This window comes from Macaca nemestrina, chromosome X (genome assembly GCF_043159975.1).
Source record: "Macaca nemestrina isolate mMacNem1 chromosome X, mMacNem.hap1, whole genome shotgun sequence".
Taxonomy (NCBI): domain Eukaryota; kingdom Metazoa; phylum Chordata; class Mammalia; order Primates; family Cercopithecidae; genus Macaca; species Macaca nemestrina.
Window position 1 is genome coordinate 131,238,907 of NC_092145.1, and position 14,452 is coordinate 131,253,358.

General features: G+C 36.9%; 1 protein-coding gene across 3 annotated transcripts in view; it reads right to left on the reverse strand.

Moving 5' to 3' along the window:
• LOC105490366 (interleukin 1 receptor accessory protein like 1) overlaps nt 1-14,452 on the reverse strand; it is a 1,633,350-nt gene that overhangs the window by 653,307 nt on the left and 965,591 nt on the right. The window lies entirely within an intron of this gene.

Below are 14,452 nucleotides of genomic sequence, written 5' to 3' on the forward strand. Positions count from 1 at the left end.
GTATTTTCAGTAAAAACGGGGTTTTGCCATGTTGGCCAGGCTGGTCTCAAACTCCTGACCTCAGGTGATTCACCTGCCTCAATCTCCCAAATTACTGGGATTACGGGCATGAGTAACCGTGCCCTGCCTAATATTCATTCTTATAACACTATTTTGGAAGATGCTTTGGTTCAGATTCTTTTATGTAATATCTTGTATAAATAAAATAAATTCATGGATTAAGGCATTTATATTCCTGTTTCCTAGAAATGTCTTTTTCCCATTTGGACCTGAATATAATTAATAGATAAGGCAGTGGTCCTGAACCTATTTGCTGGTCTTACATGTTGAGGAAAATCTGAATAATGATGTGTATCCTTTCCCCATAAAAATCTACATATGCACACAGAAATAAAAATTTGCATCAAATATCAGGACATTTGGATGACCTCTACACTTCCAGTGGTTCTTGAACCACAGAATAAGATACCTTTATTTAAAGTTTTCAAAATCAATGCATTTATTTATGTCTTGTGTCAAACTTTGTACTCAACACCAAAAATTATGAACAAGAACAAAATACTAATCATACTTCTTCCTCTCTTCTGCACTCTCCTGACTCCCCAGCTGTCTCCCGTTTGGGGGCTGTATCCACACAGCAACAGTTAGTTATTTGTATTTATTGCAACTTCCCAGTAGAAAGGTACTTTTAAGAAACCATCTGTTGACTTGTCCATAAAGAAGTGCATTAGAAAAGTAACACAAAATAAAATTAAATTAAAATGCCATGAACTTCACGACAACCACAAAAATTAATAATGAATGGAATTTGTCATTAATCTGTTTCTTCATCAGGAGCCAGAAAATGAGGTAGCATCAAAATGGCATTCATATCAACTTCACAATGCAATGAATGGGAACACCCATTGAGCTTTATGCTGAAGTTCTTAGGTTGTTGTTTTTAACTACTTTATTTATTATTAATAAGAAGCCCATGTATGGGAAAAAAAATGAGAGACAACATTTAGAAAATTATAAATTTTTAGATCGATAGATGGATTGATGGATAGATAGATAGACAGATAGACAGACAGATAGATGCATACAAAATATCACATGTGGCCAGGCATGGTGACTTATGTCTCTAATCCCAGCAATTTGGAAGGCTGAGGTAGGAGGATTGCTTAAGCCCAGGAGTTAGGGGACAGTTTGGGCAACACAGTGAGACCCTGTCTCTATAAAAATAATTTAAAAATTATCTAGGTGCAGTAGGGTACACCTGTAGTTCTAGCTACTTGGGAGACTGAGGTGAGAGGATCATTTGAGCCTGGGAGATGGAGTCTGCTGTGAGCTGTGATCCTGCCACTGCACTCCAGCCTGGCTGTCAGAGTAAGACCTTATCTCAACTATAGATAAATAGAAAGATAGATAGATAGATAGATAGATAGATAGATAGATAGATAGATGGATAGATAGAATATGTATGTGTGTATCTGTGTGTCTAATATGTATAGATTAAATGTGGAATATATGTAAAATATACATATATGCCATATGAAACATAGGAATGTGTATGTGGAAAAAGTAAAATATCAAATACTTATTGTCACTTAAAAATGGATACTTTTATTTTATAATTGACCATAAAAGATGACCAAAATACTAAAACGGGGTTAATTTAAAAACAACTGAGTTATCAAAATAATTGTTGATCTATAATGATGAGTATTTCCCTGAAAATATTTTTTAAAGTGGGAGAATTCTTGAACATGTTTTACTGGCTCTTTGAAAGTTTTATCTTTGCATATTTTGCCACCAAATTTAGAAAAAGTGAGCAGCATAACATTATCACTTATGGTATCACAGTTATTCCTGTCATATTATGATTAGCCCTGATTGAAATGACATTTCCAACATGTACCAAAACTGTGAAAATGGTAATTACATTCTTCATTTACATGAGGTTATTCTTTTAGCCTACCAATTTGTTATACAAGTTGTACAGGCATCTTTCTGTGAAATAAAACAAACACTGAACTCTATGTCTGCTTAGATTACTGTTATTATTTTGTACTAATTCCCTTTTGCTTTATTTCTTTACAGACAACCTACAGAAAGGGGGATAATTTCCTTTTACTTCATGCCCACCAACAATTATCAGATATAGGCAGATTTATACTAATGGAAATAAAGGGAAAGTGCCTCGTCAAATTCATGTAGTTTGTATTAAACTGTTTTCTTTCTTTCAAAATAATGCCCACTATATGTATTCAGCAAGCGTGACTCTACCCTCTATAATGCTGTATTATGTTGCACTTTTCCATAAATTACAGATATGTCAATATGGTTCAAATTAGTTGAGTAATCTCTTCCTGAAAAACATTCAGCCACAAAGAAAATTTCTCTTGGCATATAAAAGTCCACATTTTAAAGAGAAAGCCAAAATTCCTTGTGGGAGTTGCATGCTATACCTATACAAACTATGAATTAAATTTCAGATATTTGTTGAACATTTTCTATGAATCAAGCACAGTACCAGGATAACAAGACTTCGTTTTGGGGATCAGTTCTATCTCGGAGAGCTGGGTGCTGCTTGGTAGATCACTTACCCTATTTGAGATTCATTTTTCTCATTATTTAGATGAAGATAATATTGCAGACTTCCCAAGCTTGTTTTCTCAAATATGTTGCTGCCTGTCAAAGAGTTTCATTAAGTGTATCACATATATTAATGTTACTTTACAGGATTATCAGGAGACCAAAAAGAGAGAATATATGGGAAAGAAAAAATCTTTACAATATCATGCAAATAGAAGTGGTATCATTTTTGTCGAATAAATTCACACATCCACATACACAGCCACACAAACGTGAATGCCACTAAGGCTGAAAGATTTCTCCACCTTCCCAGAAGACATATTGTATTTAATGTGTAATCATGTCCTTTTTCACTTACATATTCACTACTAATCCCTCAGGGAAGAAACAAATCAACAAATACATACCATGACATCAGAAGCATACATTTTGGTAAATTTTATGAAGCTCCTTAAGGTTTTTATTTCTGATTGAAATTGCTGTCACAGTTACAGTTTTTATCCTTCTGTCATGTATCTGTAGATGCTATTCTAAAAAAGCCATTATGTGTAAAAATACTTTCCAACCAACGTTTATCTATAAATCATAATTGTAAATTAAAATAGTAAGAAAAGCCAAAGATGGTTAATTTCCTAGCTGAATTACTAGAAAACTTTGGCCCTCTGACCTTCCAGGGATTAAAAAGAAATCCAAAACGAACTTGCTTTCATTGTCATGTTAACATGGCTGCTTTTGACAAAATGGCAACATATGTTGCATATTTTCTGGCATTTTTCTTGATACCAGTAAAAAGCTGGCAGCGATGTTATCCTTCTCCCAAATTTGGAGTCAGGGTTTCAGCAATTGTGCCACAAGGGCCCAAAATATTTGGGGAGAATTGAAAGACTTCTAGAATTAGGTTCCTTAGGAAACACAATCATTGATCCTGCTGTAAACTAAAAATAAAATCCTTAGCCCGTCGCAAATGGAACAGACCCTCTCTTAGTCACTGAGACCCCAGAAAAACCTTAAAAACTCAATTCCTGGCCATGACAAGAAGGGAGGTCAGACACACTTTTTTATACCCTCTCCCTTTTGGAGTTTAGGCACAACTGACCAGCATTAATGTTACTGTAAAATAGAGAGCAAAGACTAACAAAATGGACTCTGTGACATTAAGATACCAAATTATAAACAGGACCTAAGGCCATGTCAGACAAAGGGTAAATCGCACACCCCTACAGGTCACTCTGACCCAGTGTATTGATTAACAGCCTTCCTTATCTTAACTTAAAACATTCCTTCCTGCCGACTCCAAATTTTTAGACAAACCTTTACTTCTTTAACCAATCACAAATTAAAGAATCTCTGAATCCACCTATGACCTGTAAGCCCCTGCTTCAAGATAACTCACCTTATTGGGCCTCACCAACGTGTACCTTCCATATATTGATTTATGTCTTTGCCTAAAGCTCCTGCCTTCCTAAAATGTGTAAAACCAAACTGTAATCTGACTGCCACAGGCATACTTTCTCAGGACCTCTTGAAACAGTGTGCCCCAGGCGTCGATCATTCATACTGGCTCAGAATAAAGTTCTTTAAAACATTTTACAGAGTCTGGTTTTGCCATCAACACAGACTAGTAATTCTCAATTTATAATTCAATATCACAAATAAAAATACATATGTTTGGGCTTTCCACCTGCCTTTATTCTTTATTTTTCATAATGTTCCTCAGGACCTTTGGCAATGAGGAAAAAGGGAAGTTTGGCTGACCTTGAAGTCATCTTCAAAACTGACCACTTTTGCCTAAAATGTTCATCAGTGATAGTTCATAACCATGGTCATTTTCTGTGATTCTGGGATGCTCCCTATAGCACATTTCTCAATTCAGTCTACTCTAAAACCAATACTTACAAAAGTAGAGGACATGTTTTGAAACCAAGAAAGCAGTCCGGGAGTGGCCTGAGGGCACTGAGGTCATACACAAAAGAGGAGACTGTTAAAATGTTTCAGAAAGTGAGGGAATCGTACAGTTGTGCCTGGGGCTGTGAAAGAAGTAATGGCTCAGGTATTAGCCAAGGTTTATTGGAAAGCTGCCTATAGTCAACACTTTAAATTAGTTCTTTATCTACATCCTAGACCTACTGCTCCTGCCCCTATAGCTAACAACCTTTGGATTGTTCTTTGAGCTCTCTCCTTCTTCTCTATCCCAATACCCTAATTTATCCCAAGATCTACTTCTGTCTTTTGAGTCCATCTCATCTCATGCCCACTATCTTAGCCTGAGACTATGACTCCATTATCATTGGGAATATCTGAATATGCTCTTTCCTTTTCTTCATAGAAAACAAGTCCCAGATAAGCAGAAATAACTGAAAACTCACTGTCCTAATTCAACCTCTCACTGATGCTAACGTTACCTTCTATAACTTCTATTGACTCCTTGTTTACAGAATTTTGCACGTGGACCTTAAGAATATTGCTTAAATGATTCATTTTGGGCTTCTAACTACTGGTATTGAGTTGTGACTGCTTACTACAGGCAGCTTTCTGTCCCACTTATATATTAGTATTACTAGGAGAGCATTAAACAAATAAAACACACACAAAAATAAAAAATATAGACTCCCAGGCTCCTTCCCAGATCAATTAAATCGGAATCTTTGCAAGGTTTGAACAAGATGGAGACAATTTTAAGTCTTTCCATGTTTTTCTGGTGTATAAAAATATTTGAGAATGACTAAACTGTGTAAGATAGGACCCCAGCTCCACACCTTGATAGAAAAAAAACCTTTAATCCTCTGGTTGGAATTATCCCATTTGTTATAAACACCGAATATTCTTATTATATATTGAATTCTATTAATTATAATTTTTATTCCCCAAACTCATCTTCTGCTGATCCATCTGACCCTTTATGTGAAATCACACAGATTTCTCCTTTATATCTGGAACCCAGCATGGAAATTAATAGTTTCTGGCCTTTGTACATAGTTTTCCCTTAGCTTGGAATGATCGGCCCCTTGGCTGACTAATGGATTATTCCTCATCCTTTAAGGTCCAGGTCAAGCATCAGCTTCATTAGGACAGGTTTTTAGACTTTCCTACCTCCCCTGAGCTGCCTCGACATGACATTCCTATTTTTACCAAAACAGTCTCCAGAAATAGGGTAACATGTCTGTAAGTACAAGTTACTGAGTACATGGTTCTTTCCTCCCTGTGTTCCTAATACACGGCAAAGAACATGGCATATAATATTTCGCTGGATGTTTTAGAATGAGTGGATGAAAAAATGAGTCGATACTTTAAGAGTAACTACTTTGAAAGTAGTTGAAAAAGATATTTAACAGTCATTGTACTCGTACTAAGTGCCAAGTATCCTGCTGAGGACTTTATGCACATTATTTCACTAAATCCTCAAAACAACCAAAAGTAAAAGGTGCCACTAGTATCCCCATTTTACAATTGAGGAAACTCAGAGAGGTTGTCACTCAACTTAATTATCAAGGCCCCTACATCAATATAACTTTGCATTTTGTTCCACAAAACATTCTCCCAGGAACTAATGTTGTAAACTAACATACAGCATCGGGAAATTCCTGAAACTGCACTTATCTGAACTACACAGTGATCAAGTAGCTCCATTTTAAGACAATAAGTTGTTTATTTGGAGAAAAAGCTCCCTTTCATAGGACAATGGATTGTTAACATGATGAACTCCCTTATTCAACAGCTATTTATTCATCAAGACTTATTTTAAGAATCTGGACTCACTGGGTCCACCAACTCTTGTCTATTATATCTTGGATTTTGCCTAATTTCAATCAAATCTCTGCATTCAAAGACCTTCTTTAAACCACTTGAACCTAGACTCCCCCAAAACTCTATTTAAAAAAAATCTACCTTCAACCTCTGTCTTCAGAGACCAAAGAGACCTAAGACCCTGTCAAGTGTTGATTTTTATTACTGCACTATGTAATAAACTCAGCCTTGCTTAATCAACAGGCTATTATGGCGGTTGTTTTGAGAAAGTAACAATTTACACTAATTATTAGCACTCAATGCCACAATCACAAATGAATTCCTTACTAGACCTAGGTTTGTGTAACTATCCTACACTGTCTTGGTTAGTAAAACAAAATTAGTTTGTAAGATTCGAATAGGTCTTACAATACCTGTGTTTTTAATATTTACAGAATCGTTTCCTAACGCTCAGACTCTTAAGGAGAAAACAGTGTCTACAAGATTATTTTAAATGTGCATTGATATGTGAAAAAGGAAGGTTTTGATATGAATGGATAAACTTCATCCTTTGAAGCCTCAAAGAATGAAGGGTGACGGCAGAGTTGCGGGAGGAGATTAGTGTTGTCATGAATGGTGAGCTTTCAGTAACATTTGTGGGACTTGTTTCTCTTTTGTGCATTTGCTGCACTATGCATTGCTTCCTTAATATTATGGTTTGACACCTTTTTAGGCTTCCTGGACAGAGAACGATTTCCTAAAACAAAAGCCAACACTTACTGGGTATTTATTACATGCTAGACACTGTTCTAGAATTGTTGGCTCTTCGGTTAGAGGAATAAACGTGGACTAGATTATACAGGGAATTTTAAACTACTCCAATGGCCATAGACTGTATTTTGAAGGAAATTGAGGAAACTCCTGAAGAGTATCATCTGGGGGAGGGCTTAATGAGATTTACATTTTAGAATATCCCTTATTTATTTTGAGGAGATTTGATTAAAATAGAAAGGAACGTACAGAGAGATCAGTTGGACAGTTGTTGAAGTTGAGAAAAGACAGATTATGAGTGTGAGAATGCGTGTGTGCACGCACACACACGCAGGCTTGTATGCGTTTTTTTTTGAGGATTAAAACATGAAAGGCCCGTTCCTGCTCTCAGGTCAAAATTCTGAAGGCTATTTTGAGAAGATTGTAGATTATACAGAAAAATTTAAACCTCTCTGTGGTTAATATTTATATTATGACTTCTAATCTCTTGACTATGATTAGCCTTAATACCTTTAAAGTACGAATTGGCCTCTGTATTAGTCCTTCTTCACGCTGCTAATAAATACATACCTGAGACTGGGAAGAAAAATAGGTTTAATGGACTCACAGTTCCACCTGGCTGGGGAGGCCTCACAATTATGGAAGAAGGTGAAAGGCACTTCTTACATGGTGGCAAGAGAGAATAAGAAAGAAGCAAAAGCAGAAACCCCTTATGAAACCATCAGATCTCATCAGACTTATTCACTACCACCAGAACAGTACAGGAGAAACCACCCCCATGATTCCATTATCTTCCACCGGTCCCTCTCACGACACGTGGGAATTATGGGAGTACAATTCAAGATGAGATCTAGGTGGGAACACGGAGCCAAACCATATCAGCCTCTGTTTCTGTGGTGCACATTGGAGTATGAAGAAGTTAGAACCGAAAAAGTGGTTGGGGTGGCAAAAAGGAAATAGAGACTATTAACAGCATCTAATTCTCAAATCAATCTGTAAAAATCAGACGAATTTCTTTTTGTTTAAAGGTATAAATAAGCAACCCACAAGGATCTAGGCATAGTTGTGATTGAAGGACTTAGCTTGAATAGCACAGACTAAGTGTCAAACCCTGGGGAGGGGAATAAGAGAAATAAAAATGCAAAGGTGCCCCGCCCCCCCTTTTTTTTAGAGGGAGTTTTGCTCTTGTTGCCCAGGCTGGAGTACAGTGGTGCGATCTCGGCTGACTGCAACCTCCGCCTCCCAGGTTCAAGTGATTCTCCTGCCTCAGCCTCCTGAGTAGCTGAGATTACAGGCACAAACCACTACACCTAACTATTTTTTTTTTTTTTTTAAACTACAGACGGGGTTTCATCATGTTGGCCAGGCTGGTCTTGAACTACTGACCTCAGCTGACCCACCCTCCTCGGCCTCGCAAAGTGCAGGGATTACAGGCGTGAGCCACCGAGCCTGGCTGAGGCCTTCCTTTTAACCAGACAATGTCCTACTTGTCCTCCATTCCCCTCTGGAAAGTTTCCCCATGACAAATTTTGATTCTGTGCCCACCTCTGTATTCCCACAGTCCTCTGTGTTTCTTAGAACTTACCAAACTGTGTGCAATTCTCTCTTGATTAATCTGCCTATCCCATTAGACATAACTCAACAATGAACAAAACTATATCTCAACATTGCCAAGCCCCTAGCTCATTAGATGTTAATTGAGTGGATACATAAATGAATCAGCAAATTAAATAAGGAATCATGTGTAAATGGCCTTAAACAACTAATTCCTTTTTATTAATGACGTAAAAATTTTGAAAAGTGTACCCTAATGTTCTTCTCAAAGCAGAAGGAGGAAATTCTCAATGAATTACATTTGGGAAATGCTACGTTAGACAAAATTTTGTTCTTTAAAGTAAAATAAAATTTTTTATTTGTTCTTGAGGAACAAAGTGCAGCTATGATTTCCAGTACTGTAGCCACTAGCAACTTATGGCTATTTACATTAATTTCTATGAAAAAAAAAATTGTTATTCAGTTGCACTAGTCACATCTCAGGTGCTTGATAACCACATATAGTTATTGTCTATTGTATTGAACAGCAGAGATACAGAATATTTTCATCATCAAGCACAAAGATCTGTTGGGTTGTGTTAACTGCACTGATCTAGACAGGCTAGTATTCCTGTGCTCGCTTCAGCAGCATATAGACAGGCTAGTATTCCTGAAAACGATCTTTGGAAAGCCCTGGTAGAGTACATTGTTCCTGAGATTACTCAATAATTTTTGGACTGCAAATTGTAATGCAACTCTGCCATATTCTTTCCTGCTTAATTCATATTGATTCCATTTAGACTGAAAATAAAGCAGATCATTGCTTTTCAAATGTAATGTTCATTGATTGAGTACCTATTATGTACAAAATATCTTTTATGGTTGGAATTTGGTAAGAATAATTATAAGATAAAAGTAATCATAACAAAAATCTTTATATAGCTCATGGAAGATGTTTTATGAGCTAGTTTAAAACCATTGTATACTGCTTTGATCTCTACTTTTGGCAATTTCTAATTGGGAAGAGTCATTCTAAAAGGCAATTTGCCATACTTTATTTTAATTCAGTCATTTGGATGCTTCTAGAAATTTCATGGGGAAAAAAATACCGATTTAGGAAATGGAGATAAGATTTTTAGTTCATTTTCTCAGACAATGAAACAATAAACTTAGAATAACATCAAAGAAGAGGATGTTTATAAAATTGAATAAATAGGAATGCCTAGAAGAATTTAAATAGATCAAGGTAAATATTTCTCCTGGCAATACAGAAATAAATGCTCCAAGTTTCATTTTATGTCTGAAGCAAAATTCAATTTAACTTTTGAATTTACAAAGAAAATTTAGAAAGAGGATTCAAAGCTACTTAGGAGGTGGTAATAAACGGTTTATTCTCTGACTCTTCTGAGTTTTCCCATTATTTTGTTACCACATATTTTTCTTATAATTAAATTCTGTGTGTGTGTGATTTCTCAACTGAGCACCTCTTGGGACAATGACATACTTAACATTGTCATACTTCTTATTCATTGCTCTCCATTATATTAATGTTCACATTCCAAAGACCATTATTTCCATTTATTCTTCTCCTTACCCCATTAGCCTTCCCCATACTGTCTCATTAGTCAGATTCCAAAAATGATTCTTTTGCCCTTTCAAAATTTGTGTTTTAATGTCTTTTTTTTTTCTCTTCTGCTATGTTGTGTTTTCTGGTTTCAGCGTCTTTGATTTCTGCTTGTTCCACCAACTAGTATAAGAGAAAAGAAGATAAAATATAATTTTTATAAATGTAAAGCCATGAACTTCATACGATTATAGTGTGAGAACATGCCAAAGCTTTAGAAGGAATTACAAGGATGACAAAGTTGGCCCAAACAGAAAGCCAAAGACTAGGATTCTTTCCTTAATAAGCCCTCGACTTTTTTTTTTTTTTTTTTTTTTTTTTTTTTTTGGAACAGAGTCTCCCTCTGTTGCCCAGGCTGGAGTGCAATGGTGTGATCTCAGCTCATTGCAACCTCCGCCTCCCGTGCTCAAGCGATTCTCCTGCCTCAGCCTCCCGAGTAGTTGGGGTTGCAGATGCCCATCACCATGTCCGGCTAATTTTTGTATTTTCAATGGAGATGGGTTTCGCCATATTGGTCAGGCTGGTCTCGAACTCCTGACCTCAGGTGATCCACTAGCCTTGGCCTCCCAAAGTGCTGGGATTACAGGTGTGAGCCACTGAGCCCAACCCCGCCCTTTTTTCTGAGCAGTTATTTTAGAAAACTTTCCATTTTAAATGTATTCTCTGTCCCTTTTAGATGTAAATCTTCTACATCCCTGGAATGTCTTTCTCAAGTACCTGGAAGCCATTCTTTTGAAATCCAATCATCAAGAAAGATAACATCCTCATTTCTCAGTCTCTGTGGGACGGCTGGAATCTAATTTTGATAAGCCCAATCACCTTGACCGACTTTCCCCCTACTATCTTCCAGTGCTTTTCCTCTAGCTCACCCTAAGGCTTAAAACCTCTCCTGCCTTTTGTTTCAATAAAGTTGAGTATACTCTCTTGCCCCTTTTGCAATAGTCTTAACTGATATTACAATAGATTTGAATAAACTGTTCCTTTCCATTTTTAACAAATGCCTGGTGCAATATCGCTTTGACCAAAAGAGATAGAATAAGATTGCAAAGTTAGATACAATATTGACTAATGTCCTACGGGGCAATAAAACTGCAACTTTTGACAATTCCAGCTGCAGTGCTAAGTAATAACTGAGCATTTGCTGGTGTTTAAGATAAAGCACTTGCTAGGTCAATTTGCATTTCAGTGGGGGGAATTCCTGAGACCCTAGTGGCTTCTGCATTCAAATCAGTTAGGGGGCATTGATTTCTCCTTTGGGGAGACCCGGAAGATGTCCCTTCGGAAGAGGTACTCATCCTTGTTAAGGTCTCATTAATTAATATCTTGCATGAGGAGAGCCAGGACGCTTGGACAATGCTTTCTATCGATCATTTCTATTGTAGGCTACAAAGGGGGATGTATAATCGCCACAGTAGGGACCAGTGAAGTCAAGGGCAGATCCTTATGAAATTAGAATTTTGCAATATAGGGGTATGTGGTGTGTAATAAATAATTGAGTCACATGAGTGCAATTCAGTATATTAACACATATTGATTAACTGTGTTTCACAGCAGTCCTAAAAGTTTGGTATCTTCTCCCAATTTGTAGATTTAAGAAATTAATCCTACTTAGTTAGTATTGGGCTCCTCTACTGTTTTTCCTTGTCCAACATTTTCCCCCTTCTTTTGTTATTAGCATGTAGTTCAAGAGGAACTGATACTCTCAGGTTCTTATGCCTGATAACTGTTCAATCTGAATATTCCATCACACTGGCCACCGTGATTGGTTCAGGGATGGAAATATAAGGCCAATGAGAGCCACACTTCGGATTTTTGTTGGAAATTTAGGAATGCATGATGTCTTTTTCTGACTCTAGTGGCTAAGACAGTAGAATCTAAGACTAGAGGAGACAGGGGTCATCTTTGCCTACCTAAGAATAAAGCCAACGCCAAGGAAAGAGGTGGAAAAAAAAGAGAATGTTTCAGTAGTCATCATATGAACCTCTAATGTAAATCCAGACATGCCTAAAAGCCAGGCTATCCTTGGACTTTTCAGTTTGTGAATCAAAAAAAAATCCCTTTCTATGCTTAATCATTCCTTGATCTCGGTTTTCTGTCACTTGCAACTGAAAGAATCTTGATGAAAACAGTCTCAGAGAGTGTTTGAGGCTGAATATTTGTGTCCTCCTAAAAAGACATATCCAATATGATCAAGCAGTATTGATAATTTTCTTTCTAAAGATTTAAAAAATTTCCTTTGGCAGTTTTCTAATACCATGCATGCAATAACTAAGTTACTTGACTTTTTTCATGAATTTCTAGATTTCATCAATTCTAAGATGTGCATTTTGCGTGTATTTTACCATCTCCAAAATTGGGTATATCTTTTACGATGGCTATAAGAAAGCATTGTATCATAGTTTATTAGAACAGATATTGACTGTGTCTCTTACAATATTGGGTATCTTATATTCAGTGCAATGAGTGCCTAGATATAAGTTAAGAAGCTTTCTATTAAGGGAAAAAATGTACAAATGATGTCAATGTTTTCCACTTATCAAAATAAACTTTTGCAATTGTGTTCAGTTTCTTCAAGTACAGATATTTTACATTCTTACATTTCCCATTTATGCTATGTATAGTTCTGTCTTAGTTCCAATTCACACTTCCTGTAGTTTCTCTTTTCTCTGCTGTTATGACTTTTGATAACTCCTGTCATTTTTTCATCATCTCATTTTATTAAAATGTATTCAAATTTATTAATCTGTTTTTACATTATTATCTTCATAATTTTATTCATAAATATTGAACATTTTCAAAGGAAATAAAGTTATGACTTCCAAAACTACAGAAAAAATAATTTTAAAAAATATGCAGTGAAATAAGCTGCTTGATCAGTACTTGACAAGGGGTTTCTGAAACCTTCAAAGTCAATTGAGTTACTTCAAAAGAACATTAGAAAAACATATGCGGCATCATTAATTCAGTCATTAATTCCTTTGGAGAGGAGTTAACCAGATAAAGAGGTTAGGATGGAGGTTCCAGATAGACTGAATAGCACAGACACCATTACAACAGTATGAAACAAGAAAGCTTTAAAAAATTAAAATAGTTCTGTTGCTGACATGAAAGATGAGTAGGGGAAAGTGCCTTGAAGTGACACTAAAGTAGCAGCTACAGGAGAGACGGTAAAGCACTTTTGTGCTATAACACAGTTTAAATATTATCTGGATCTTTTTTTTATTTGAGATGGAGTCTCACTCTGTCACCCAGGCTGGAGTGCAGTGGTGTGATCTCGGCTCACTGCAACCTCTGCCTCCCGAGTTTAAGCGATTCTTCTGCCTCAGCCTCCCAAGCAGCTGGGACTACAGGCATGCGCCACAACGCCCAGCTAATTATTGTATTTTTAGTAGAGACAGGGTTTTACCATATTGGCCAGGCTGGTCTCGAACTCCTGACCTTGTGATCCGCCCACCTCGGCCTCCCAAAGTGCTGGGATTATAGGCGTGAGCCACTGCACCTGGCCATAAATATCGATTTCTATTCTTTTTTTTTTTTTTTTTTTTTTTTTCTTGAGACAGAGTCTTGCTCTCTCACCAGGCTGGAGCACAGTGGCATAATCTTGGCTCAGCGCGACCTCTGCCTCCTGGGTTCAAGTCATTCTCCTGCCTCAGCCTCCCAACTAGCTGGGATTACAGGCGCCCACCACCACGCCCAGCTAATGTCTGTATTTTTAGTAGAGATGGGGTTTCACCATGTTGGCCAGGATGATCTCGATCTCCTGACCTCGTGATCTTCCTGCCTCGGCCTCCCAAAGTGCTGGGATTACGGGTGTGAGCCATCATGCCCAGCTTCCCATAAATATCAATTTCTAAGCAGAGAGGAATAAAAATGTCTGACAGCTGGACTGGAGGGAATTAAACAGGTGAGAATTAATGAGAGATTAGACTACAAACGTAGGTAGTAATGGACACTGGGGATCTGAAGATCTGGTTTACTATCAAACCACCATCAAAAGTATATGGATTCTCTTGCCTCTAGGTTTCCCATTACCGCCAACCAAGTGAGTCATCTTCCTTAAAGAGATATTAAGGTTGAATTCAGGATGTCTGTCATCCTTAGTTTAACAAATCAATGCCAAAACTGTAAGTATCCCCTCTACAACACACTCATATACATACACTTTTACTGCATTAGCATTTCCATAATGCTCTGTTATTCATTCATTCATTTATTTATTCATAT